A 25,023-nucleotide genomic window follows, 5' to 3' on the forward strand; every position below is an offset into this window, starting at 1 on the left:
CCTTTATTTTATTTTTAAAAAAGATTTTATTTATTTATTTGACACAGAAAGAGTACACAGCAGGGGGAGAGGGAGAAGGAGAAGCAGACTCCTCACTGAGCAGGGAGCCCAACCTGGGGCTCGATTGCAGGACCCTGAGAGCATGACCTGAGCTGAAGGCAAACGCTTAACCGACTGAGGCACCCAGGCACCCCATATCTGCTTTTTTAAACTAGTTTTGATGTCCACATTTAAATTTCTAATATTGGTAATTTTGTGTTCTCTTTTCTCTTGACCAGTCTAGTAGAGGTTTATCAATTTTATTAATCTTTCCAAAGAATTTTTTTAGAACCAATTTTTTTCATTTAAATTTTAGTTAACATACAGTGCAATATTGGTTTCTGGAGTAGAATTCAGTGATTCATCACTTACATACAACATCCAATGCTCATCCCAACAAATGCCCTCTTTAATACCCGATATCCATCTAGCCCATCCCTTCCTCCATGAACCCCTCAGTATGTTCTCTATCGTTTAAGGGTCTCTTATAGTTTCTTTCCCTGTCTCCTTTTTTTCTTTCTTTCCCACCTTCCTATATGTTCATCTGTTTTCTTTCTTAAATTCCGCATATGAGTGAGATCATATGGTATTTGTCTTTCTCTGACTTATTTCACTTAGCATAATACACTCTGGCTCCATCCATGTCATTGCAAATGGCAAGATTTCATTCTTTTTGACAGCTGAGTAATATTCCATTGTATATACACTACATCTACATCTTCCTTTTTTTTTTTTTTAGATTTTATTTATTTGTCAGAGAGAGAGAGAGAGCACAAGCAGGGGGAGCGGCAGGCAGAGGGAGAAGCAGGCTCCTCACTGAGCCTGATGTGGGACTTGATCCCAGGACCCTGGGATCATGACCTGAGCTGAAGGCAGATGCTTGCCACCCAGGTGTCCCACGTTACATCTTCTTTATCCATTCATCAGTCGATGAACATTTGAGCTGTCTCCATAGTTTGGCTGTTGTTGATAATGCTGCTATGAACATCAGGTGCATGTACTGCTTTGAATCTGTATTTTTGTATCCTTTGGGTCAATACCTAGTAGTGTAATTGCTGGTAGTTCTATTTTTAGTTTTTTGAGGAACCTCCATACTGTTCTCCAGAGTGGGTGCACCAGTTTGCATTCCCATCAGTAGTGCAGCTGAGTAATATTCCATTGTATATACACTACATCTACATCTTCCATTTTTTTAGATTTTATTTGTCAGAGAGAGAGAGCACAAGCAGGGGGAGCAGCAGGCAGAGGGAGAAGCAGGCTCCTCACTGAGCCTGATGTGGGACTTGATCCCAGGACCCTGGGATCATGACCTGAGTTGAAGGCAGATGCTTGCCACCCAGGTGTCCCACGTTACATCTTCTTTATCCATTCATCAGTCGATGAACATTTGAGCTGTCTCCATAGTTTGGCTGTTGTTGATAATGCTGCTATGAACATCAGGTGCATGTACTGCTTTGAATCTGTATTTTTGTATCCTTTGGGTCAATACCTAGTAGTGTAATTGCTGGTAGTTCTATTTTTAGTTTTTTGAGGAACCTCCATACTGTTCTCCAGAGTGGCTGCACCAGTTTGCATTCCCACCAATAGTGCAAGAGGGCACCCCTTTCTCTGCATCCTCACTAACACCTTGTTTCTTGTGTTTTTATCTTTAGCCATTCTGACAGGCATGAGGTGGTATCTCATTGTGGTTTTGATTTGTATTTCCCTGATAATGAGTGATGTTGAGCATCTTTTAAATGTGTCTATGAGCCATCTGGATGTCTTCTTTGGAAAAATGTCTCTTCATGTCTTCTGTCCATTGCTTAACTGGATTATTTGTTTTTGGGGGGTTGAGTTTGATAAGTTCTGTATAGATTTTTTGATACTAACCCTTTATCAGATGCGTTGTTTGCAAATATCTTCTTCCATTCTGTAGGCTGCCTTTTAGTTTCGTTGATCGTTTCCCTCACTGTGCAGAAGCATTTTAACTTGGAGTCCCAGTAGTTCATTTTTGCTTTTGTCTCCTTGCGTCCAGTGACATATCTAGTAAGAAGTTGCTATGGCTGAAGTAAAGAGGTTTCTGCCTGTGTTCTCCTCTAGGATTTTGATGGTTTCCCGTCTCACATTTAGGTCTTTAATCCATTTTGAATTTGTTTTTGTGTATGGTTTAAGAAAGTGGTCCAGTTTCATTCTTCTGCATGTTGTTCCCAACACCATTTGTTGCATATATTCATTTCTGCTTTGTCGAAGATTAGTTGACCATAGAGTTGTGGGTTCGTTTCTGGGATCTATACTCTGTTCCATTGATCTATGTGTCTGTTTTTGTGTCAGTACCATACTGTCTTGATGACTACAGCTTTGTAATACAGCTTGAGATCTGGAATCATGATACCTCCAGTTTTATTTTTCTCTTTCAGGATTGGTTGGACTAGTCGGGGTCTTTTGTGGTTCCATACAAATTTTAGGATTGTTCTAGCTCTGTGAAAAATGCTGATGGCATTTTGATAGGGATTTCATTAAATGTGTAGATTGCTTTGGGTAGCATAGACATTTTGACAATATTTGTTCTTCTAATCCATGAGCATGGGATGTTTTTCCATTTCTTTGTATCCTCTCCAATTTCTTTCATAAGGGTTGTATAGTTTCAGAGTAAAGATCTTTTAGTTAGGTTTATTCCTAGGTATCTTACTGTTTTTGGTGCGATTGCAAATGGGATCGATTCCTTGATTTCTTTTTCTGCTGCTCTGTAATGGTGCAACAGACTTCTGTACATTGTTTTTATATCCTGAAACTTTGCTGAATTCATGTATAAGTTCTAGCAATTTTTTGGTGGAGTCTTTCAGGTTTTCTAAATAGAGTATCATGTCATCTGCAAGTAGTGAAAGTTTGACTTCTTCCTTGCTAATTTGGATTCCTTTTATTTCTTTTCGTTGTCTGATTGCTGAGGCTAAGACTTCCAGTACTATGTTAAATAACAATGGTAAGAGTGGACATCCTTGTCTTGTTCCTGATCATAGGGGAAAGGCTTTCATTTTTTTCCCCACTGAGGATGATATTAACTGTGGGTCTTTCATATATGGCCTTTATGATGTTGAGGTATGTTCCATCTATCCCTACTTTGTTGAGGGTTTTTATCAAGAATGGATACTATATTTTGTCAAATGCTTTTTTTTGCATCTATTGACAGGATTGTATGGTTCTTATCCTTTTATTAATGTGGTATGTCACATTGAATTGATTTGCAAATATTGAACCACTCTTGCAGCCCAGGAATAAATCCCACTTGATCGTGGTGAATAACTGTTTTAATGTACTGTTGGATTCGGTTTGCTAGTATCTCGTTGAAAATTTTTGCATTCATGTTCATCAGGGATATTTGCCTTTAATTATCCTTTTTAGTGTGGTCTTTGGTTTGGAATCAAGGTAATGCTGGCCTTGTAGAATGTGTTTGGGAGTTTTCCTTCCATTTCTATTTTTTGGAACATTTTGAGAAGAATAGGTATTAACTCTTCTTTAAATGTTTGGCAGAATTCTCCTGGGAATCCATCAGGCCCTGGACTTTCGTTTTTTGGGAGATTTTTGATTATTGATTCAATTTATTTGCTGGTTATGGATCTGTTCAAATTTTCTATTTCTTCCTGTAGAATGAATTAATTTTTAATTGATTTTTCTCTATATCTCTACTGTTCTCTTTCACTGGTTTCCATGCTGTTATTTTTCTCTGCTTTGGGTTTAATATGCACTTTTTAATAATTTCTTTCTTAGATTATTTATTTTGATCACTTTTTAAATTTAGTAATACAGGAATTTGAAGCTAGAAATCTCCCTCCCCTCTATGTAGTTTTATTCAGCTGCCTCTTACAAATTTTAATATGCCCTATTTTCTTTATTGGGTCAAAAGTTTAATTTTTCCTCATGATTTCTTCTTTAACCTATGGATTCTTCAAAAATATGATGTTTGAATATCAATCATTTTGTAGATTTTTCAAATATTTTTATTACTGATTTCAGGCTTAATTCTTTTCTGCTCAGAGAATATATTCCAAGCCTTTAAATTTATAAGGACTTGTTTTATGGCCCCAAATATGGTGTTTTGTGATGAATGTTACATGCTGCTGAAAAGAATATGTATTCTACTGTTGTTGAATACAGTATTCTATAAATGTCAAAGTGATTGACAGAGTTGGTCAACTCTACTTTATTTTTATTGATTTTATGTCTGCTTGTCCTATCAATAAGAGAAGTATGTTGAAATCTCCAACTGTGATAATAGATTTCTCTTATTTTTTTTTTCCAGTTCTGTTTTTGCTTTACATATTTTGGAACTCTGTTATTAGGTACATACATATTAGGATTTTTTGTCCCCCTTTACATTACAGAATTCTTTGTTCCTGGTAATATTCCTTGTTCTGAAGTCTACTTTGTCTCATATTAATATAGCCACTCCTGCCTTTTTATGATTAGTTTGCATGTTATATATTTTCCTATATTTTATTTATTATTTTTTAAAGATTTTATTTATTTATTTGGCAGAGAGGGGGAGAGAGAGAGAGAGAGCACAAGCAGGCAGAGCAGAGAGCCCAATGCAGGGCTCAATTCCAGGATCCTGGAATCATGACCTGAACTGAAGGCAGATGCTTAACCTACTGAGCCACCCAGGAGCCCTTCTTTTCCTATATTTTAAACTGTCCATATGTTTATATTTAAAGTGGGTATCTTTTAGACCGTTTATAGTTTGGTCTTATACTTTCATCCAATCTGACAATCTCTGCCTTTTAATTGGAGTGTTAAGACCAGGAATTGGCAAACTGGTTCCTGGACTAAGTCCTTTTATAAAGTTTTGTTGGAATACAGTCATCAGATTTGTTTACATGTTTGTAGCTGCTTTCATGCTGCAACTGAATAGTTGAATAGTTATGGCAGAGACCATATGGCCCCCCAAACCTAAAACAGTTAGTACCTGGCCCTTTACACATAAAGGTTGACGACCCCTGGTTTAAATCATTATCTTTTAAAGTAATTACCACTGTGGTTGGACTTAATTCTAACATCTTGCCCATTGGTTTTGTTTGTTCCATCTGTTTTGTTTGTTTTGTGATCCCATTTTATTCCACCATGGCTTATTAGTTATACCTCTTTGTTTTTGTATTTTCTTTAGGGCTTCCTATAATGGCCATAGTACCATCTTTAACATACCACAGTTTTACTTCAAATAATATTATATTATTCCACATACAGTTTAAGAACCTAACAGCAGTACATTTCCATTTCCCCTCTCCCATTCTGTGTGCTATTTTTGTCATATATTTTACATGTATATGTGTTTCCTTTAAGCAGTGAAATTTTACCCTCATGTTTTTCATTTCCCATGTTTTCCACATCATGGTGTAGATCCAAATATCTACCTGTTAGTATTTTCTTTCTGCTCAATGAATTTCCTTTAATATTTCTTGAAGTTCAACAGTGAATTCTCAGCTTCTGTTTGTCTAAAAAAGTCTTTATTTCATCTACACTTTTGAAGGATATTTTTTACTGTGTATAATGTTCTAGGTTGACAATTTTGTCTTGTAACTTGTGTAGTTTCTAATGAAAAGTGATCTATAGTTCTTTGCTCCTTTGTATGCAAAATATCTAGATATCTTTTTTCCTCTGGCTCCTTTAAAAATTTTTTTCTTTATCACTGTGTTTCAGCAACATTATGATGTGCCTGTGTGTGTGTGTGTGTGTGTGTGTGTGTGTGTGTGTGTGTGTGTCTCTATGTGTGTCCATTTATGTTTCTTCTGTTTGGGGTTTGTTCAGATTCTGGTATCTATAGGGTTTTTATATTTTTTAATGAAAATATTTTAAAGCTGGACATTATTTCTTGAAAGGTTGTTTCTGTTCACCTTCTTTTTGCTCCTTCTTAGACTCCAGTTACACATATGTTGGACTTTTTGGTATTATCCCACAGGTAATTATTGCTGTTTTTGTTTTGTTTTTTCAGGTTTTTTTTTTTCCCCCTCTGAGCTTTGTTCTAGATAGTTTCTGTTGCTATGTTGTTCAAGTTCACCGGACTTTTTCTGCTACAATGTCTAATCAGCTGTTAATTCCATACAGAATGTATGGAAATACTGAGATATTCTGTTTTCATCTGTTCTGTCCATTTTGGTTAAAAAAAATATCAAGTTCATGTTTTCCTGTACATTGGATCTTATTTATAGTAACTGTTTTTGACATCTTTGTGTGATGTTTCTATTATCTCTGTCTCTTGCATCTATTTCTATGAATGGATATTTTTCTGGTTTATGGCTCATGTTTATCTGATTCTTCAGATGTCTAATTCTTTTTTTTTTTTAAGATTTTATTTATTTATTTGACAGAGAGAGACACAGCAAGAGAGGGAACACAAGCAGCGGAGAGTGCAAGAGGGAGAAGCAGGCCTCCCGAGCAGGGAGCCTGATGCAGGGCTTGATCCCAGGATCCTGGGATTGTGACCTGAGCTGAATGCAGACATTTAATGACTGAGCCACCCAGGTGTCCGGCAGATGTCTAATTCTTTTTTTTTTTTATGTTATGTTAATCACCATACATTACATCATTAGTTTTTGATGTAGTGTTCCATGATTCATTGTTTGTGTATAACACCCAGTGCCCCATGCAGAACGTGCCCTCTTTAATACCCATCACCAGGATAACCCATCCCCCCCACCCCCCTCCCCTCTAGAACCCTCAGTTTGTTTCTCAGAGTCCATAGTCTCTCATGGTTCGTCTCCCCCCCCCGATTTCAGATGTCTAATTCTTGATTAAAAGTTGGATATTCATTTTCTGTTGGCACTCAGAGATTTCTTTATTCTGCTTAGATTCCCCTTCTGTTCTGCAAAGTATGGGGTTCTAAATGCAAAATTATTTTCCTTCCTGGGATCGAGCCCTGCATCGGGCTCCGTGCTTGGTGGGGAGCCTGCTTCTCCCCTCTCCCACTCCCCCTGCTTGTGTTCCCTCTCTCGCTGTGTCTCTCTCTGTCAAATAAGTAAAATCTTTCAAAAAAAAAAAATAAAATATTTAGTTTTCCTCACATATTTGTAACTGATGAAAGTCTGATTAATCTGATTCTTATTCTCTTAAAAGCACACAGCTTTTTCTCTTTTTGAAACATTCACAATTTTTATGTTCATCTTTCAGGTTCTGAATCTCTCTCTTTTTTTTTTAAAGATTTCATTTATTTATTTGACAGAGAGAGAGCAAGAGAAGGAATACAAGCAGGGGCAGTGGGAGAGGGAGAAGCAGGCTTCCCGCCGAGCAGGGAGCCCAGGACCCTGAGATCATGACCTGAGCCGAAGGCAGATGCTTAACGACTGAGCCACCCAGGCGTCCCTCTCTCTCTCTCTCTTTTTTTAAAAAATTTTATTTATTTCAGAGAGAGAGCAAGAGCACAAGTGGGGGGACAGAGGGAGAGAGGGAAGCAGGCTCCCCATTGAGCAGGGAGCCCCACAAGGGGCTCGGTCCCAGGACCCTGGGATCATGACCTGAGCTGAAGGCAGATGCTTAACTGACAGCCACCCAGGCGCCCTATGATTCTGAATTCTTTCTAAGAACTTTGTTTTATTTATTTTTTGCTTTTTTTTTTTTAATACATGTGATTGAATTGGGGCACCTGGATGGCTCAGTTAAGGTTGAGCGTCTGCCTTCAGCTCAGGTCTTGATATCAGGGCCCTGGGATATCAGGACTCAGTGGGGAGTCTGTTTATCCCTCACCCTCTGCCCCTCCCCCAGCTCGTGCTCTGTCTCTCAAATAAAATCTTTTTTTTTTTTTTAAGATATCATTTATTTATTTGACAGAGAGAGACAGCACAAGAGAGGGAACATAAGCAGGGGAGCAGGAGAGGGAGAAGCAGGCTTCCCCATGAGCAGGGAGCCTGATGCAGGCCCTGATCCCAGGACCCTGGGCTCACGACCTGAGCTGAAGGCAGATGCCCAATGAATGAGACACCCAAGCGCCCCTCAAAGAAATAAAATCTTAAAAAAATAAAAGAGGGGTGCCTGGCTGGCTCAGATGGTTGAGTCTACCTTCGGCTTAGGTCATGATCTCCAGGTCCTGGGATTGAGCCCCATGTTGGGCTCCCAGCTTAGTGGGGAGTGGCTTCTTCCTCTGCCTCTCCCCCTGCTTGTGCTCTGTCTCTGTCTCAAATGAATAATTAAAAAATCTTTAAAAAAAAATAATAAAAGAACAAAAAGACTTAGTAAGATTATTTAAAAATACATTTGATTGAATTTAATAAACCATTGACTGTAATTCCACCATTATTTTATTTATTTATATTAAAAATCACTACATCACGGGATGCTTGGGTGGCTCAGTTAAGCATCTGCCTTCAGCTCAGGTCATGATCCCAAGGTCCTGGGATTGAGTCTGGGCATCAGGCTCCTTGCTCAGCGGGGAGCCTGCTTTTCCCTCTCCCACTGCCTCTGCTTGTGCACTCTCTCTCTCTTCTGACAAATAAATAAATAAACATCTGTTAAAAAAAAAAGAATTCTTATGCATGTATGTAAGGAATGTGGGAAGGCCTTTAAGCTTCATGGGAACTCAACATCTGAAAACCTATAAATGTCTAGAATGTGGGAAGGCTTTTAGTTTTGGCAGAGATCTTAGAGTACACCAAAGTACTCATCCTGGTGAGAAATCCTATTACTGTGGAAAGACTTTTAGTTTGGGCAGGTAATGTAAGAGTACACCAGAAAATTCATACTGGTGAAAAACCCTATTAATGTAAGGAATGTGGGAAGGCCTTTAGAATACATCAGCATCTCACTCAACATCTAAAAACTCATAGTAGTGTGAAACCCTATAAAAGTAAAGAATGTGGGGCGCCTGGGTGGCTCAGTCATTAAGCTTCTGCCTTTGGCTCAGGTCATGATCCCAGGGTCCTGGGATTGAGCCCTACTTTGGGCTCCCTGCTCAGTGGGAAGCCTGCGTCTCCCTCTCCCACTCCTCCTGCTTGTTCCCTCTCTTACTGTGTCTCTCTCAAATAAATAAATAAAATCTTAAAAAAAAAAAAAAGACTGTAGGAAAGCTTTTAATTTAGGCAAAGAACTTAAAATAATACCAGCATACTGGGGCACCTGGGTGGCTCAGTCGGTTAAGCGTCTGCCTTCGGCTCAGGTCATGATCCCAGAGTCCTGGGATCGAGCCCCGCATCAGGCTCCCTGCTCCGTGGGAAGCCTGCTTCTCCCTCTCCTACTCCCCCTGCTTGTGTTTCCTCTCTCGCTGTGTCTCTCTCTGTGAAATAAACAAATAAAATCTTTAAAAAAATATATATACCAGCATACTCATTTTGGTGAGAAACGCTATAAATGTCAGGATTGTGAGAAGATCTTCAGCTCTTTGAGATACTTTAGAGTACACCAGAAAATTCATACTGATGAAAAACCCTATGAATATAAGGAATGTGAAAAACCATTTATATTACATGAACAACTCAGTTGACATCTAAAATTCATAAAGGTGAGAAATCTTATGAATGTAAGGAATGTAGGAAAGCCTTTAGACTGCATTCACACCTTAAAGGTCATCACAGTATACATACTGGTGAGAAGCCCTATGAATATAAGAAATGTGGCAAGGTCTTTAGACAGAATTCAACTTGCCCAACATCACTACGTACACTAAAGAGAATGTACACTAAAGAGAAACCCTACAAATATAAGGAATATGAGAATGCCTATAGATGGAATTCAACATTTAATCAACATCAAAAAATGCATACTAACAAGAAATTCTGTTGAAGGTATATGGAAAGGCCTTTCAACTTCATTACGTCCTTACAGATCATCAGATATTTCACAATGCTGAGAAACCAATTCTATAAGTGAGGAGTGATGTGGGAAGGCCTTTAGATAAAATGTACATCAGTGAATGTACACTAAGGAGAAACCCTGTGAATGTAAAGAATGTGGGAATGCCTTTAGATTTTGTTTATTCCTTAATGAGCATCAGAGAATTTATAATGATGAAAAACTCTCTAAAAAGGTGAGAAATGTATGAAGGCCCAATATTCATGCCACTATCAAATCTGAGAATTCATAACCTTATTGAGTACATATGAAAGTACTTTTTCTTTTACTCCATTATTCATAGAATATTATTAATACTAGGGGAAAATGTTTAGGGAAACCCTTTTCCGGGGAGGGGGGGCGGTCAATCTTACAACTTATTTGGCATAAAAAATTTCATACCAGATGTCTTAAATCTATTGAATATACAAGATTTCTAAAATCACTCAGTTCCTGTTGGATGTCAGCAGATTCACATTAGAGAAGAATTTCTTACTCTTATCAGTTGTGGAACTGAAGGAAAGCCTTTAGTCACAGCACGTACTTAGCCCATCATCATCTTCAAGATATTCAACAATATACTTATTAGCTCTGTGCATCAGTTGTAAAATGGTGAAGTTAATACCTATCTAATAGTGTTTTTGTGAGGATTAACTCCTGTAAACCCTTGTAAGATTATTTGGCAACTAAAGATTAGCTACTGTTCTTCTGGTAATAATAGCGTAACTGTTAGTAATTCTTATGAAAGAATCTATATTGGTAATGAACTTAGAAAGCCTCCAATCACTACCCACCTCCTATTGAACTTCAAATAATTGATTCTGAATAAAGTAGAGTAGAATATAAAGAACATGGGGGCACCTGACTGGCTTAGTCAGAAGAGCACACAACTCTTGATCTTGGGGTTGTGAGTTCAAGCTCCACATTGGGTGTAGAGATTACTAAATATATAAATAAACTTAAAAAAATAAAGAACATGTGAGACAACTTCATTCCTAAGTTGCAACAGGAAATTAATGCTGGAATACTTTGGAATTAATGGCTGTAAATATATATTGAGAATATAGCTCATTGCTGAAGAAGTAGAAAAGGGTATTATGCAGTTTGCAGTCAAGTCCAAATAACACGTATTCTATAATCTACACTATCTTCTTAGAATTCAAAATTTATTAGAAATTATCAAAAGGATAACAGGGAGAAAACTGCCCATTAAACTTCCCCATCTTGTCATTACGAAAACTTCCAAACACAGAAAAGTTGAAAAGGATAATGAACAGGCATTTACCATCCAAACCCCACCCAGTTTAAAAGCTAACAGTTTAGGGGCACCTGGGTGGCTCAGTGGTTAAGCGTCTGCCTTCGGCTCAGGTCATGATCCCAGGGTCCTGGGATAGAGCCCCCCATTGGGCTCCCTGCTCAGCGGGAAGCCTGCTTCTCCCTCTCCCACTCCCCTGCTTGTGTTCCTACTCTCACTATCTCTCTCTGTCAAATTTAAAAAAAAAAAAAAAATAGCTAACAGTTTGTCATATTTGCTTTATCTTCCTATAATTTTCTACATAACCATAATATAATCACACCTTCTAAAATATGTCAAGTGATGCATATTCCAAATTTTCCCAGTTGTCCCAAGATTGACTTTAATAGCTATTTATTTTTCTTTTTATCTAGAATCAACTCTAGGTTCATAAATTACATTTAGTTGATATGTCTCTTTTAGTCTAGTTTTGTTCTTTACCTTTATTCTTTTTTTCCATGACGCTGGCTTTTTCTTCTTAGAGGCCATGTAGTTGTCTTGTAGGGTGTTCCATATTTTGGATTGTTGTGCTTGTTTCCTAATGTTCTCATTTAACTTACTCTGCCATCTACATTGGAAATTAAGTGTAGAGAAAAGATTGAGTTTGGGTTAAACAATTTTGCAAGAATATTTTATCATAAATGATGTTAAATATTTTGTATTGTCATATATTAAGAGGCACATATTGATACCATGAAACTAAATTTGATTGTATGGTTAAGGTGATGACTGTTAAATTTCTCATTTTAAAGGTCCTTTTTAATCCTTACAATTAGAAAGTAATCTGTGAGGTGATTCTAACCCCCTCTTGGAAATTTATATTTTATTTGTTTGATTCAAAGGGAAGACCAGAGTTGAAATAGGATACCATTCAGATATGAGTGATAATGAGTTGCTATATATCAAAACCTGTAGGAGGTGATCAAAATCATTTTTGGAAAGTAATCTTGTGGGAAATTAGTACTCTTTAATAAATGCAGGAAATGAAAATGTAGGGCCAGAATTTTGATTTGCTTAACAGTCACCATCCAACAAATGATTATTGCCCCACATAATTACACTTATAATCCTAGTTCTAATACAGTGTCTGTCACATAGTGGAGAGTTGATAAGCTGTCAAAGCAATCCAAACCTAAGAAACTAGGAAAAGGGGGCACCTTGGTGGCTCAGTTGGTTAAGCGTCTGCCTTCGGCTCAGGTCATGATCCTGGGGTCCTGGGATGGAGCCCCGTATTGGGCTCCCTGCTCATCAGGAAGCCTGCTTCTCCCTTCTCCTCCCCACTCGTGTTCTCTCTCACTATCTCCATCTCTCTCTCTTTCAAATAAATAAATAAAATCTTAAAAAAAAAAGAAACTAGGAAAAGAACAGATTAACGTAAATCCAGCAGAAGGAAACCATTCATACAGTTAGAAGTTAATGGAGGAAGAGTAAAACATCTATTTTCTGTGGAAAAAACACCGATCTAAACTAGACTTAGAAATTTGATCAATGTAAAGATGAGAAATACAATGGCTTTAATAAGGTGGCATACATATATTTATGGAGAGTTTTAAAATAGCATGGTAATACTATGTATATAAAATATTTTTTTTCAAATTGACTCAAAGTAGAAATTGGCCTGGTCTAATAAATGTGGTGGGAAAATGAAAATTTGGTTCAAAATCTCTCTTTTAAAAAAATACATAAGTCACCAGGTAAAAACTGCAGAGATAATCTGTAAAAGAATTTTACAAGCTAATTCTATAAGGCTAACACTCTGAAACAATACTGGATGAGGATTGTTTCTAAAAAAAAAATAGATTTATGAATATGAATACAAATACCCTAAGGAAAACATTAGCAATGAAACCAAGAATTGAGGAAATCATGATTTGAGAGCTAGAACTTTGCTTATCAGTCACCATTTTAAAATTTATATAATTTATATGATTGCACTCTATTTACAGCTTCTTAAGCAAGATGTATTCAAATTCAAGAAGTTAAAAAAACAAACAGAAGGGGCACCTAGGTGGCTCGGTCGGTTGTGTCTGACTCTTGGTTTTTGGCTTGAGTTATGATCTTGGAGTTGTGGGACTGAGCCCTAGGAAGGGCTCCACGCTTGGTGGGGAGTCTGCTTGGGACTCTCTCCTACTTCTCCCTCTGTCACCCCCCGCCCACTCACATGTGCACTTTCTCTCTAAAATAAATAAATCTTAAAAAAGCCAATACCAGTTAAGATAGAATTAGTATATTCTTCCCTGTGTCTCCCACTGAATGCAGGTAAAATCCTAGAGAGAATGGATGGGCAGCTATTAGAGAAACCTGAAAGTAAATTTTAGTAGACTGGAGAAGGAAACCAGAATTTGGATGTTTGACTAATTTGGTGGTTAAGTGTTCTTGCCTGGACTAAAACACAACCTGAATCCCAGAACTGTGCACCAAGCTCAAATAGAAAGAACCTCGAGAGAGGCTCTTTCTGGTCAAATGAGTGGGAGAAGAGGATTTTGTGGGGTAATGTCTAAGAAATTTATGTTGTTTTTGTTTTCTTTCGGGTCTCACCCCAGGCAAACAATAGTCCTGAAAGCCGCAGTACTGTAGTGGGCCAGGTGGTAGTTGCAGCAGCTGGCAGCAAGTACTTAAACCCTGAGGAAGGAGAATTCTACCTTATGAGTGAAAGTCTGTTTTGAATAGAATAGAGGAAATCCTATTACTTTTTTCCTCTTTATTTTCTTACTGCTTGGCACTGGTGGAAGACCTAGCTGTGGGAAGGGCACAGCAGAATAGGAAAACTAAAGGGGTGCCTGGCTGGCTCAGTCTGTAGAGCATGTGACTCTTGATATCTGGGTCATGAGTTGAAGTCCCAGGTGGGCTGTGGAGCCTAGTGTTAAAAAAAAAAGGATAGGAAAACTAAAGCTCTTTAGATCTAACTAGATCAGGAAGGGGACCTCTGGGAACTAAAGAGTTCTGGGGAGACAGAGGCGAGGAGGCAACTCAAGTCAGGGGTCCCATAAGGTGTATGGACTTGAGGGAGCACTCTCAAGCTGTACATGTGTAGATCTGACACTAGGCAGCATACGAAAGGCCTTGAGAACTGAATCAGAAGGTAGATCATCATCTGGGTCCCAAAATGGATAGTGGGTGAAGCACACATAAAGCATAACAACACTGCAAATGCTTTGAAAACTGAACTGACATTGGAGCCTCAAGGCACAGAAAGTAGTTTGGAACTTGGATGCTGAATGAAATAAATTGCCTGCTAAAACCAACCAAAATTATCAACTTCCATAGGATTTAATCTAGGCCAAGAGAATAAAATTATTCAAAATGTCCAAGAAACAAAAATGTCTTCTACATACAAAGAATGAAGAAAATTTCAACTCACAATGGGGGAAAAAAGACCCAACACTGAAGTCACACATGTTCGAATTACCAAAGACTTTCAATGCTACGAGAACCATGTTTCAGGAAGTAAACGTGAACACTCTTGAGGGAATGACTAAGCAGAGAAATAGAAGATAGAAGCTATAAAAAAAGAACCAAAAGTAAATTTTAGAACTGGAAAACTTAATGGGCTCAGTAACAAAATGGAGAAAACAAAGGAAAGATTGAAGTGAATTTGAACATATTATCAATAAAAATTATCCAACATAAAATATATATTTTTTAAGATTTTATTTATTTCACAGAGAGAGACAGCGAGAGCAGGAACACAAGCAGGGGGAGTGGGAGAGGGAGAAGCAGGCTTCCTGCTGAGCAGGGAGCACGACGTGGGGCTTGATCCCAGGACCCTGGGGTCATGACCTGAGCTGAAGGCAGACTCTTAATGACTGAGCCACCCAGGCGCCCCCCCAACATAAAAGATTTTTAAAGAAGATTTTATATATTTTTTTGAGAGAGAGAGAGGGAGAAAGAGAGGAGCGCCGAGCAGTGAGCCCAACATGGGGCTCAATCCTAGGACTTGAGGATCATGACCTGAGCCGAAGGAAGATGCTTAACTGACTGAACCACCCAGGCACCCCTCCAAAAGAAAAGATTAAAAAATTTAACAGAAACTTTAGGACCTAAGGGACAATACCAAAAAGTTTAACACTTGTGTCATTTGAATTGTAGAAGGAGAGAAGAAAGTGCAATGAAGAGAAAATATTTAAACAAATAATGGCCAAAACCTACCAAATTTGGCAAAAGATACAAACTTACAGATTCAAGAAAGAATATATGGGCATGCCTTGGGATATTTTGGGTTTGGTTCCAGACTGCCACAATAAAGTATGTCACAATAAAGAGTGTCAAATGAATTTTTTGGTTTCCTGGTGCATGTAAAAGTTATGTTTACACTACACTGTAGTATGTTAAATGTGCGATAGCATTATGTAAACAAATATACATACCTTAATGAACACCTTATCACTAAAAAATGCTAATCATCATCTGAGCTTTCAGTGAGTCATAATCACTGATGACGGATCCATACAACAAATATAATAATAATGAACATTTTGACATAAGACTTAACCAAAATAAAACACAGAGACACAAAGTGAGCAAATATTGTTCGAATATTATTTTGGCACCAATAGATTTGTTCAAGACTGACTTGCCACAAACTTCCAATTTTTATTTTTATTTATTTATTTTTAAAGATTTTATTAGAACAAGAGTGAGAGTACATGAGAGGGGGGAAGGTCAGAGGGAGAAGCAGACTCCCTCCTGAGCAGGGAGCCTGCTGCGGGACTCGATCCTGGGACTCCAGGATCATGACCTGAGCCGAAGGCAGTCGTCTAACCAACTGAGCCACCCAGGCGCCCCACAAACTTTCAGTTTTCAAAGAATACCTGATCTGCAGGGGTGCCTGGGTGGCTCAGTCGTTAAGCGTCTCCCTTTGAGTCAGGTCATGATCCCAGGGTCCTGGGATCAAGCCCCACATCAGGCTCCCTGCTCGGCAGGAAGCCTGTTTCTCCCTCTCCCACTCCACCTGCTTGTGTTCCCTCTCTCGCTTTGTCTCTCTCTGTCAAATGGATAAATAAAATCTTTAAAAGAAAAACAACAAAAAACCTGATCTGCAAAGCTCAATAAAATGAGGTATGCCTGTAATCCCACAAAAAAGGATACACTAAAAAGAAACCTTTGCTGAGACAGACCATAATAAAACTGCTGAGAATCAAAGGAAAAAAAACCTTGAAAACTTCTTATGGAATACTGATGCATTACATATAGGGGAACAATACCTTTAATAACAAAATTTCTCATCAGAAAGTATGAATGCCATGGGTAGGTGGAACTTTTTTTTTTTTTTTAAGATTTTATTTATTTGACAGAGAGAGCGAAAGCAGGAACACAAGCAGGGGGAGTGGGAGAGGGAGAAGCAGGCTTCCTGCTGAGCAGGGAGCCCGATGCGGGGTTCGATCCTAGGACCCCAAGATCATGACCTGAGCTGAAGGCAGACGCTTAATGACTGAGCCACCCAGGTGCCCCTGGAACAACATTTTAAAAATACTTTAAGGAAACCACTGTCAGTCTCATTCTATTCAGTGAAAATATTCAGGGTCATGAGATCAAACCTTGTGCCCTTGGGCTCCACCTGGCTGTGGAGCCTGTTTAAAATTCTCTCCCTCTCCCTCTGCCCCTCCCATGCCCGCCCCCCCTGCCTCTTTCTCTCAAATAAAATCTTTAAAAAAAATAAAAGTTTCCACACAGAAAAATAAAATGAAAAGTTGACCTATAGATTTAAGAAAATATTTGTAAACCATCTACCTGGATAAGGGATTAATATCTAAAATATAAGGAACTCATACAACTCAATAGCAAAAAACCTCAAACAGCAAAAATCTCAATAGTAAAAAATAGGCAAAGAAGACATACAATACCTTTGAATAAATACGTTTCCAAAGAAGACATACAAATAGCCGACATGTACATGAAAAGGTACTCAACATCACTATCAGGAAAATGCAAATTAAAATCAGTATTAGATATCACCACATACCTGTTAGAATAGTATTATCAAAAAGGCAAGACTTAACAAGTGTCGGTGATGATATGGAGAAAACGAGTCCTTTGTACATCATTGGTGAGAATGTAAATTGGTACAGCCACTATGGAAAACAGTATGGAAATTCATCAAAAAGTAAAAATAGTATTATATGATCCAGCAATTCCATTTCTGGGTATATATCCAAAGGAAATAGAATCAGGATCTCAAAGACCTATCTGCACTGCCATGTTCATTGCAGCATTAGTCACAATAGCCAAGATATGGAAACAATCTAAGTAGCCATCTATAGATGTGTGTGTATATATATATATATATATATATATATATATACACACACACACACACACACTCATAAATACAGTGGAATAGTTTTCAGCCATGAGAAAGGAATTCTTGCCATTTGTGACAACATGGATGGACCCTGAGTGCATTATGCAAGTGAAGTAAGTCAGAGGAAGACAAATACTGTACAATCTCACTTATATGTGGAATCTAAAAAAGGCAAACTCAGAAACAGAGTGAGAATGGTGGTTGCCAGAGGCTTGGGGATGGGAAAAGTGGGGAGATATTGGTCAAAGGGTACAAACTTCTAGATATAAGATGAGTAAGTTCTGGGAATCTAATGTACAACATGGTGACTATAGTTAATACTGAATTATGTAACTGATAGTTGGTAAGGAAGTAGATTAACTGTTTTCACCATACCCACAAAAAGGTAATTATATGGAATGATGGAGGTGTCAATTAACCCTTTGTGGTAATCATTTCACAATATATACATGTATCAAATAATCACATTGTACATCTTTACTTACCCAGTGTTATATGTCAGTTATACCTTGGTAAAGGTGGGGGGGATATATATGTGTCTATATAAAATAAATGCACAAAGCAAAAACTGATAAACTGAAAGTAGATAAATCTACAATTAATGTGGGAGATTTTAACATTTATCTCTTCCTATTGATAGATCAACAGACAAGAAATCAAGGTACAGAAGAACTCAATGCCATCTATAGATTGACAGCAGAGTATGTATTCTTTTCAGTTGCATGTGGAATATTCACCAAGATAAACTATATTCTGGGTCATAAACTAAATCTTCATAAATGTAAAAGAATTGAAATCAGGCCAAACATTTTCCTTACCAAAATGGAATTAAATTAGAAAAAAATAACAAAGATGTTTAGCAAGTCCACAAATACGTAAAATTAAACAACTGACATGTAATCAATCCATGAGTCAAACAGGAAGTCTCAAACGAAATTAGAGCATATTTTCAACTGAACAAAAGTGGAAATAGAGGGCGGCGCCTGGGTGGCTCAGTCGTTAAGCGTCTGCCTTCAGCTCGGGTCATGATCCCAGGGTCCAGGGATCGAGCCCCATATCGGGCTCCCTGCTTGGCAGGAAGTCTGCTTCTCAGTCTCCCTCTCCCACTCCCCCTGTTTGTGTTCCCTCTCTTGCTGTGTCTCTCTCTGTCAAATAAATAAAATCTTAAAAAAAAAAGGCATTGTTTAAAAAAAAAAGTGGAAATAGAGGATATTAATTTATAGGATACAGCCACAGCAGTACCAAGAGAGAATTTTTTTTTAAGATTTTATTTGTCAGAGAGAGTGAGTGAGCATAAGCAGGGGGAATGGCAGGCAGAGGGATAAGCCGGCTCCTTGCTGAGCAAGGAGCCTGACATAGGACTTGATCCCACCCAGGGTCCTGGGATCATAACCTGAGCCAAAGGCAAATGCTTAACAGACTGGGCCACCCAGGCATCCCCCAAGAGGGAAATTTTTAGCAAGTAACTGGGTTGGTGTCAGAGTAAGTGTAATATAGAGTCAAGATCTTCACCACCACCCAGGCTAACTAGGCCATTCTTTTCTATGGTAAATATGGAGGGCAAATGAAGAGCAATAAAGAGGCACTCCTACCTCTCTCAACCAGGAAGGTATAAAAAGGAGGCTGGTAGGGTGCCAGAACTCCCATTCACACCTAATAGTAAGGAGGACTCCTCCTTCCCCCGTCAATGGAGACTGAGTGAGAAACCTGTGTTTCTGTCTCCCACCTGCCATAACAAGATGGCACACCCCCTTCCCATGTGAGTGGAGCAGAGAATGCCAGCTTAAACAAGGTTTAAATAAGATTTAGAATCTTAACACAAAATGTCCACATTTCAATTGAAAATCCATCATTATAATAAGAACCAGGAAAATCTCAAATTCAGTGAAAAAAGATATTCAAAAGAGTATCAAGATGACAAAGATGTTAGAATTATCTCATAAATACATAAAACTTCATAAAAATGCCTGAAACAAATATACTTGAAACAAAAGAAAAAACAAAGTCTTAGCAAAGAAATGTGAAGTCCAATGAAGAAAATAGAAGATATAAAAAAGAATCAAAGGAAAATTAAAGATTTTATTTATTTATTTGAGAGAGAGAGAATGAGAGATAGCATGAGAGGGAAGGGGTCAGAGGGAGAAGCAGACTCCCTGCTGAGCAGGGAGCCCGATGTGAGACTCGATCCTGGGACTCCAGGATCATGACCTGAGCCGAAGGCAGTCGCTTGACCAACTGAGCCACCCAGGCGCCCCAAGAATCAAAGGAAAATTAACTGAAAAGTATGATAATGGAAATAATAGATGTGCTAACAGCATAAATGGAGGGGACAGAGGAAGGAATCAGAACAGAAATTACCCAATCTGAACAACAGAAAATAGACTGAAAAAAGAGTGAAAAACAATTCAGGAACCTATGAGATTATAATACAAGATCTAACATTCCTAACATTGATGTCCTGGAAGGAAAAAATACAACAGGATTGAAAAAGTACTCAAAGAAATGATGACTGAAAATTCCCCCAATTTGGCAAAAGACCATAAACGGATTCAAGACACTGAGTAACAAGCTTTCCCCCACCTCTGCCCCCAATCACTATCATGTCATATCATAGTCAAACTTCTGAAAACTAAGGACAAAATAAAAATCTTGAAAGTAAGAGAAACACCACCTTAAATTTGGAGGGGGAAATTCAAACAAAAGCGGACTTCTCATAAGAAACCACAGAGGCCAGAAGAGGTTGTACATTTTAAAGTGCTGAAAGAAAGAATTCCAAATTCCAAATCCTATATCCAGCAAAAAACCAAAAAACCCAAACAGAAACATATATATATATAAATCATTCAAGAATAAAGGGAACCAACATCAGTCATTAGGAAAATGCAAATCAAAACCACAATGAGATACCACTTTATAACCACTGAGATGACTATAATTAAAAAAAAAAAAAGGAAAATAATAATCAATGGCAAGGATGTGGAGAAACCCTTGTGGTGAAGCTGCTGTAGAAAACATGGCAATGCCTCTAAAAAATTAAACATAATTATCATACAGTACAACAATGACAAATGAATTTAAAATAGGGACTAGAACAGATACTTGTATGTGAATGTTCATGGCAGCAGTATTCACAATAGCTAAAATTAGGTAGAAGCAACCCAAATGTCCATTATTGGATGAATGGAAAAATAAAATGTGGTATATACATACAATGGATGTGTTATTTGGCCTTTAGTAGGAATTAAGTTCTGACACATGCAACATGGATGAAGCTTGAAGATAGCCAGACACAAATGGACATATGATTCCACGATATGAGGTACCTGGAATAGTCAAGTTCATAGAGACAGAAAGTAGAATAGTAGTTACCACTGGCTGGGAGGAAGTGGTAATAAGGAATTAATGTTTGATGGATACCAAGTTTCAGTTAGGGATGATGAAATATTGGAGATGGGTAGTGGTGATGGTTGCAAAACAGTGTGAATGTACTTAATGCCATTGAATTGTACACTTAAAATTTGTTTAAAGTGGTAAATTTTACATTAAGCATATTTTGCCACAATTAAAACATTCTTAAAAATACGCTGTTGGGGCGCCTGGGTGGCTCAGACGGTTAAGCGTCTGCCTTCAGCTCAGGTCATGATCCCAGGGTTCTGGGATAGAGCCCCGCATCTGGCTCCCTGCTCTGCGGGGAGTCTGCTTCTCCCTCTTCCTCTCCCACTCTCCCTGCTTGTGCTCCCTCTCTCACTGTGTCTCTCTCTGTCAAATAAATAAAATCTTTAAAACAAAAAAATATGCTGTTGCCAAGAAACGCACTTCAGATATAAAGATATAGGCAAGTTGAAAGTAATAGAATAGAAAAGGATATATCATGCAAACATTAATCAAAAAAAAAAAACAAAAACAGGAGTGGCGGTCTTAAAAACACACTTCTAGGGCTCCTGGGTGGCTCAGTCATTGAGCATCTGCCTTCAGCTCAGGTCGTGATCCCAAGTTCCTGGGATTGGTCCCTCATTGGGCTCCCTGCTCAGCGGGAAGCCTGCTTCTCCCTCTCCCACTCTCCCTGCTTGTGTTCCCTCTCTCGCTGTGTCTCTCTCTGTCTCTGTCAAATAAATAAAAATCTTAAAAAAAAAAAAACCAACCAACCAACCAACCAAACAAAAACACACTTCTAAATAATCCATGTGTCAAAGAGGAAGTCTCAAAAACATGTTGAGCTGATTATGGTTTGGGAACCTAATTTTGGAAATAAATACTACATATATAAATTGGTATATGGTAAAAACCAAAATGTATTTTAGTGAATGATAACCAAAGACACTTATCTGAATTTTAAAAATGAGATGTTAGTGAAAATGGCATTTTCATCAGAAAGAATACTCTATTGATAAATAAGTGAACCATATGCAATTTTAAAATACTGCTTTGGTTATTTGATTTTTCTAAGTAAATAAAAATTAAAATTATTCATAGAAAAAAGACATTGAAATGAATAAAAATTTAAAAAACGGCTGCCTGGGTGGCTCAGTTGGTTAAGGGTCTGCCTTCGGCTCAGGTCGTGATCCCAGGGTCCTGGGATTGAGCCCCGCATTGGGCTCCCTGCTCAGCAGAGAGCCTGCTTCTCCTTCTCCCTCTGCCTGCTGCTCTGCCTGCTTGTGCTATCTGTCAAATAAAAAAAAAAAAGAAAATTTAAAAAACGTATCAAAATTTGTAGGAGGCAGATAAAGCAGGGATGAAAGGGAAATTTATAGCACTAAGTGCATATATTAGAAGAGGAAAATTCTCAAATTATTAATCCAACTTCCCAAAACAAGACCTAGAAAAGAAAATAATGGAAAACGAACAGAAGAACAAATCAAAGACAGAAATCAGTGAAACTTAAAACATAAAAAACAATAGGAAAAGTCACTGAGATTAAGAGCTGGTTCTTTGGGAAGATCAATAAAATTGACAAACTTCTAGAAAGACCACCACCACCACCACCAAAAACTCAAAAGACACAGATTACCAATACCCATATGAAATAGCGGATATCACTACTTTGCAGACATCAAAAGGATAAGGGAATACTACAAACAATTCTACACATAAATTTGACAACTTAGATGAAATGAACAACTTACTTGAATCACAAAATTACCACAACACACCCAATATGAAATAATGTGAATGGCCAAAATACTATTAAGGAAATTTAATCTATAATCTGTAATATATCCTCCCAAAAACCTCCAGAGTCAGATAATTTCATTCGAGAATTTTGCCAAATATTTAAAGAACACAATCTCTTCCAGAAAATAGAATACTAGTATTACCTTGATGCTGAACACAGAGACAGTATAAAAGAAAAAAATACACACTCTACTATACATTATGAATATAGACACAATAAATCCTTAAAAAACATTAACAAGGAGAATTCAATATTATATAAAAAGAATTTTACATGACCAAGTGGGGTTTACTCCAGGGATTCAATGCTGGTTCAATATTTGAAAATCAGTCAAGGTAATCTACCATTTCAACAAACTAAAGAAGGAAAAAAAAATCAACACAATCAAATCAACTGATATAGAACAAACATTTGACCAAATTCAACTGATTCATGATAAAAACTCAGAAAAAACAGGAATAGAGGGAAACTAATTCAAATTAATAAAGTATCTACAAAAAAAATTACAGCTAATATTATACTTAAGGGTGTAATAGTAAATCCTTTACTTTGAAGATCAAGAAGCAAGAATTTATCCTCTCACTATTCTTGACATAATTCTTAAGTTTTGTGTATGCAGTAGGGGAAAGAAAGGCAATAAAAGGCCTTTTTCTATTTCCTAGATAGGAAATAAAACTGTCCTATTTACAGATAACATGATTATGTAGAAAAATTCAATTGAGTCATTAAATTTCTAGAACCAACAACTGAGTTCAGAAAAGTCACAAAGTAGAAGACAAACATACAAAAATCATTTGTATTTCTATATATTAGCAATGGACATGTGGACACTGAAATTAAAAAATATATACTACTTATAATCACTCAAAAATACATAGTAGTGTAAAACAAAACATATGTAGGACTCTTATGTTGAAAACTATACAACAATGATGAAAGAAATAAAACAAAATATATAGACACAGTGTGTTCATGGATTGGAACGCCAAGCACACTAAAGATGTCAATTTACTCCAAATTGATATAGAGGTTTAAATGCAATTCCTGTCCAAATCCAGCAAGAATTTTTGTAAATGTACTATTGCTGCTGTAACAAATGGCTTAAAACACATTTATTATTTTACAGTTTTATGTTAGAAGTGCAACATGGGTCTCACTGGGCTAAAAGCAAGTTGTGGGCAAGCTGCATTCTTTTATGGCCTTTTGGAGGCTCAGGTGGCACCTTCTTCTATCTTCTCCTCTATTCTCCTCCTCCTCTTTCTTCTTAATCTTCTTGTCATTTCCAGCTTCTAGAGGCTGCCTGCCTGCATTCTTTGGCGCATGGCCCTCCTGGTCTCCATCTTCTAAGCAGGCAACAACAGGTAGAGTCCTTCTCAAAAGGCATCATTCTGACTTCCTCTTCTGTCTCTTCCATATTTAAAAAGACCTTTGTGATTACATCATACCCGTGTGAATAATCCAGAATAATTTATTTAAAGACAGGTGGTTAGCAACCTTGATTCTATCTGCAATCCCTTGCTATGTAACCTGGAAATTCACAAGTTCCAGGGATTAAGATGGGGATATATTTGTGAGGCCATTACTTTTTCTATCTTGGTAAATATAAACCAGATTATTATTTTTTTTAAAGATAAGATTATTCTAAAATTTATATGGAAGGACACATGAGCTGGAATGTGTAAAGTCATTTTGATAAAGAATAACAAAGTAGGAGGAATCACTCAACCCAATATCAAGATTTATAGTTTAGATACAATAATAAAGGCAGTGTGGTATTAGTAGAAACTGGCCCTTGGATCAATGGAACAAAACAAAGAACCAGAACTGGATTCACATAACATGCCCAACTGATTTCTGAGGTATGAAACAAATTCAGTGGAGGAAGGACAGCTTTTTCAATAAATGGTGCTGGAGCAATTGGACACTACAGGCAAACAAAAACAAACAAAAAATCCTTTACCTAAGTCTTATACATTATAACTCAATAATATCTCACATATATGATACAATCATATAACACTAACTCAAAATGGATTGTAGACTTAAAAATGTGTAACATAAAACTATAAAACTTGCAGGAAAAAAACAAAGAAAAAATTGGGGGGATTTAGAGCTAGGTAAAGAGATCTTAGAGTTGATACCAAAAGCATGATTCATAAAAGAGAAATTTGATAAATTAGATCTCATCAAAGTTAAAATCTTCTGCTCTGGAAAAGACTTTGCTAAGAGGATGAAAAGACAACCTACCCACTAGAGGAAAATCCTTGCAAATCACATATCTTGCTAAGTACTAATATCTAATATATATAAAGAACTCTCAATATCCAACAGCATAAACCCCCACATAATCCCCCCAAAAAAGAAAAAAAAAACAGACAAAAGATATAAACATAAACTATATGGATGGTCAATAAACACACAAAAAGTCAC

The 25,023-nt window shown here is 37.4% G+C and overlaps 1 protein-coding gene across 8 annotated transcripts in view; it reads left to right on the forward strand.

The window, feature by feature from the left end:
* Positions 1–25,023, forward strand: part of LOC113935623 (40S ribosomal protein S4, X isoform-like) — an 86,058-nt gene that overhangs the window by 21,393 nt on the left and 39,642 nt on the right. For 3 of the 8 annotated variants that reach the window (XR_004819732.1, XM_035725023.1, XM_027617908.2), the window contains exon 3: positions 18,061–18,121. The exons of 1 other annotated variant lie outside the window; for it this stretch is intronic. The gene's annotated coding sequence lies outside the window, so the exon portion shown is untranslated. 4 more of the 8 variants (XR_004819733.1, XR_004819735.1, XR_004819734.1 and 1 more) reach the window with 4 other exon arrangements.

The sequence above is a fragment of the Zalophus californianus genome, chromosome 17 (assembly GCF_009762305.2).
Source record: "Zalophus californianus isolate mZalCal1 chromosome 17, mZalCal1.pri.v2, whole genome shotgun sequence".
Lineage (NCBI taxonomy): Eukaryota > Metazoa > Chordata > Mammalia > Carnivora > Otariidae > Zalophus > Zalophus californianus.